A 5,306-nucleotide genomic window follows, 5' to 3' on the forward strand; every position below is an offset into this window, starting at 1 on the left:
TCACTTCTCATATGTGCCACAGGACTCAAATGCATGGAATGCCTGCAGTGACCTGGATGCCTCCTTGAACACATTTGCCTAGCATAGAGCCAAGTCCAGCGAAAACAGCAAACCCAGATCTAATGGCATGAGCTGAGTCTCAAGATGCAAACTACCATCTCCTTTTACTTTCTCCTCCAAAGCTATCTCTCTTTATTTTCAAAATTAGATCTCTTTCCCCTTCCTCCCACCTCATTTATACATTCCATTAGTTATTATATGCACTTCCATGCTATAAAAAATAACTCATTGGCAGATATATAAATCAAAGTGTCTATGTACAGTTGGATATCTAAACTATTTTTTCTTAATTAACTCAGTACCCTATCAAGACAAGTTGAGGGTTGGGCTGGGATGAAGGGAGGCAGGTCAGGGGAGCTGGATGGGGCAGCTCACCTTCCAGACTGTCTGGTGAGTCTTATTCAGGTTGGGTAGCTTTGCTCTCAGATCCAGGCTCTGGCTTCAGGCAGGTCTGGCAGCTTCTCTTTGGCTTCCCCTCAGTTAATGCCTCCTAGCCAAGCTTGTCAATGAGACTTGTTTGGGTCCAAAGAAGCATTAAGTCAATTCAATTGAGACAACTTGTCCTAATGATGGTAATTATGACTTTAATTTCCCTTTTGAACCATGAATACACTAAATGCTACAGATGGAAGGATCTCTTGAGAATTTTTCCTGTGGAAAAAATTGAGCTCTGAGAGGCAAAGTGGATACTTAAAACTTCCAGTTCTCTCTAGCAGGAGAGGCAAGGAGTAATCCAAAAAAACGAGAGAAGAGCCTAGTCAAGTAATGAGCAATCTGTACAATTTAACTTTCTGTGTCTCTTCCAGAAGCAAGAGGGAAAAATGAAAAAGCTGCCTCTACTGCACTTCTCAGAGCTGTGAAATGTTAATGTTTTAGCCAATAAGAGGCAGTGCCTATATTCCCAATCAATTTCTACATTTATGCATTAGTAATCTAAATAAATAACTATTCAATTTTCATAGGATTAAATAACTTATTTTTATTTTAAACACAAAAACATGGCTCATGAACACGGATTGTTTTTCCCAAAAGGACCCACATGCCAACATCTTCACTGGGCTAAAGAACCAAGAATGTTATTGGAATAAATGGATGGAGGTGCATACTTATCTCATTTCATGTGGTAGCTCCAATGTGGCTATATCACTTTTATCAACCTCTTAGAATCACAGGAATCTTATCTACACACCAAACTAACATTTATTTCATCTGTTTTTTTTTTTTATGAAGGGTGCTATTCCTGCCTTCTTTTTTCTATTTGTTATTTCAGTAGACATGAGCATAACATCCCAACACGTGCAGATCAAATGATTGTTCTTTCTACCATTTCTTAGAATCTACTTTGAAGGAAGAGGGAGATATAAGTCATCAGCTTCAGAATGATCAACTATTCATGTATTTTGGAGAGGATATACAATAAATTCACCCTCTGCTGGAGGGACAAAAGTCTGAAACTTTGTCCCAAGACTTGGGTGTTCATTTAGGAGAAGAACCGCTGGAGAGGCTATTGACCCTATGGTTATGTAACCTTCCAGACAAAATCCAAGGGAATCATATGTCTTGCGGCAAAGGAGGAGGGAAGCCTCAGGACATGGGACCCAGCAGCTGAGAATAGTTGTGTGGATTCTTCATACCAAAGAGCTCTAAGTACTACTTATATCTAAATGGACCATAAGGATTGTCATCACTTAGGCCAGGAAAAAGTAGATTTTCAAATCTGAATTTGACAAACTTAGCATTATATCAGGACAAAAAGATCAAGCACAAGTAAAATGAAGCAAATTTTTTAATAAACAAAGAAAAATAGATAATAGTCAAAATCTTTTTGTAAATTGAGATATATAATATATTTTATATTCTCTTCTACTTACAGCTTTTGCAATATACTCTTTCATCTTATGAAAACTAGTTACCTCATTTAAAATGACTCAACACAGAGTTCTTAAATGTGTAACCTCCAATTTTGTTGTAAGTATAAAACAGCTGGTTTCTTTTTCCTTAAGAAATTTGATTTTTATTAAGCAAAACAATTGTGAGAATGCATTTTTGAACAAATTTTGGTGATTAACCACAACATTCTGTTTATAATATATAACCATGCAGGAAAAAAAAAATAGCATAAAAGCAGGATAATTTCCTTAATTCACAAATTCTTTATTTCCCATGGAGTAAAACTCACATCTGGAAAAGTTCATGCAATTAAACAGTGTATCCAAGGAAAGACTATCTTAAGGAATTCCAAATATATGCTTTTTCTTTTCTTCATTGTTGGTTCTATCTTCAGGGAGAGCTTTGGAATTCGCTAATATGGTTAAGAGGAACACTCTGTGTTGTAGCTTCTCTGTGTTGTTTTTTGAAAGGACACCTGAATTCTGCTGGGCTTTGTCCTCAGCCTCAAGGTAGGACTGTTCCAAAAGAATTCCAGAGAGTGCACTATCTGGAATATTTAGGGAAAAAAGCTCTACTGTGTGTGCCATTCATCTTGGATCCTTGTGATTTTGGTTTTGTTTTTTGGCAGTCATGAAGCCTTCTTTTGTTGGAACCCATATCTTTCTTGTTAAGCCCATTTTTCTCTTTCTGAGTACAAGTCCTCTGGACAAAGTCACAGGCCCTGCAGGTGCCTGCCACTCTCCAAATTCCCACAAGTGCACAATGGCCACCACACATGGAGTTCTTGCTGCCTTTTGGGAAGATCAGAACTGAAGCAGAGGAGAAAGGTGAACTTAAAGAAGCGAAGCGAGAACACTCCCTCTCTTCAGCAACAGATGGGATTCCTCCACAGCCCACAGCACAACCCCAGTCCACGCTTGGCAGGAGCTGGTCACATGGCACTGGAGAAACAGTGCCACTTGGCACCTGAGTCCCAGTTTTTAAGAGAGACCAACCAGCGTAAAGGTCTGTAAGAAAGGAGGGCTTGAAATGAGGTATGGTGGGGACTTGTCATTTTGCTTTTAGTTTCTGCCTGACCTCCCTATCTAAATGGGTCCCTGCTTTCATTTCACTGTTGTCATTAATCATGTTAGAACTGTTTACTTTCTAATTAACATATCTTATATTATCACAATCTGTTATTAACTTTTAAATACTGGTTCACAGTCCCATCTTCATGCTGAAAAACTGCTGCAGAAAGGCCAGAACTCTATTCTGTCATCTTTATGTGTCTATTTACAGGTAGTACTTATAGATTGTCTGCCTACCTGCCTGCCTGTCTATCTTGCTAGCTAGCTATTTAGTTAACTATCTAGGATAAAAGAGCAAATGTGTAAACAAATATCATCCTTAGGACACCTTTGTCTTCGACTCCAATGCTTGGGAAGACCTCTTCCCCTGCCTACTGATGTTTCTGTGGTAGGGGTCCAAAATCATATTTGCATGAATTGCCCTTCACTAGTGGAGAACTGTGGACAGAGTTCTCCCTCCAATTCCTCTCTGTGTGTATACAGCCAACACCTACAGTTCACTTGTTTGCAGTTTCTTGGTGTTTAACTTTGAGTACATCCACGGACTCAAGTTTCTATTCGCAAAGCCAGACCACAAGCATTAAGTTAATTGAGACATTATGGCAAAAGAATTTTCCTTTAGGGATGAGTTTATAAGTTTTTCATGTCTCCTGGGATGATTGGTCCATCCTTTCTTCTCCCTCTGTATAAAAATGAAGGAAAGGGAGTATGCTATGGAAGAGAGAAACAAAGGATCGTGCAGACATTTGGTTATTTTTTGAAAGTGGAGATGAACTAAAAACCATTTAATGGACTGCTCTTTAACTGAATGACATAGGTAAGAAAAGCTAAAGTTGGAACCAGCCCATTCTTCAGAAAAGCCCAGAACTTTGGCTTGGTACATAAAGTCTGCTGTGGCTCATTATTAGAAAGGCATATGATGAAAGTAAACAAAATATAATTTGCATCTAAGCCTTGTTCATCACTTTAACTTATATGGTACCTCTACATTTTAACATGCTCATTTGCCAATTACAGTATATGTGATAGAGTGGGAAGGACACAGAGGGATCTTAAAAAATCTTTGAAAACAAGAATAAATTAAAAAGTCAATAATAATAATTTCGCTCCAGTACCACTTATGTATGATCTTCAAAAGGTGATCTACCTTTCTTGAGCCTTCAAATCCTACTTTGGAAGATATTCTTTTCCAACTCAGAGTTTGCTATAAAATCAAAATGAAATGACACATACAAGAGACTTTACATATTATAAAGCAGAATTAAATATAGAGTATAATAATAACATTTTTAGGGAAATGATTGCAACTCACCAAGATGAAACCATGAAATCATGATTTCATTCAATACATATTTATCTATATACTATATTAAACATGACTTTTTCACTTCTTCCAAGTTTTAGTGTTCTACAATTTTAGAAGATTAATATATTTATTGTAAAAATGCAAATAAGACATATGTGTAAAAATTTAAATCTTTTTACTATTCTCCCTTCCAAAGATACTCTCCAGAATAAATCTAGTCCACAGTTTGATGTACATTCTTACCAATATCCTACAATATGTGAATCGTACAAATTGCATATATTATCATTTCAAAAATGTAATTACGTTATACACATTGCTCCGTATTTTTCAGTAAACAATGTCTTCCAAATAGCATCCTATGTCAGTTTATATAGATCTGACTCATTTTTAAAAATAATTTAATTTGGCCCACTAGTTTATACACACACACACACACACACACACACACACACACACATATATATATATATATATATTTATATATTTAGTTGTAGATGGACACAATACCTTTATTTTGTTTATTCATTTTTATATTTTTATGTGGTGTTGAAAATAAAACCCAGTGCCTCACACATGTGAGGCAAGTACTCTACTGCTGAGCCACAACCCCAGCCCTAGATCTGCATCATTTTTAACAGCTTCATAGTATTTCATAAGGTCACTATCTCATATATATCGTGTTATAGTATCACATAATTCCATTACAATAACTCATAGCATATGATTCTAAGAGTAAAATTAACTATATCATTTTGATTAGACTAACAGTGAGGTGGTGGGAGTGTTATTTTTCCAATAGGAGTCCCACTTTCATGATTTGTATTACTGAAATCCTGTAGTTTCAGAGAAGATGCTACAATTTCCCCTTTGTGGCTAATCTCAGGGCAGAACAGCTCTTTTTCCTGTGTTTCACGTGAATATCTGTGAAATATCAGATGTTGCGGGATATTTATAAAATACAATTTAGCCAAGTTTCC

The sequence above is a fragment of the Marmota monax genome, unplaced genomic scaffold (genome assembly GCF_021218885.2).
Source record: "Marmota monax isolate L192 unplaced genomic scaffold, Marmota_monax_Labrador192_F-V1.1 WCK01_AAM20220418_F8-fsc00001, whole genome shotgun sequence".
Taxonomy (NCBI): domain Eukaryota; kingdom Metazoa; phylum Chordata; class Mammalia; order Rodentia; family Sciuridae; genus Marmota; species Marmota monax.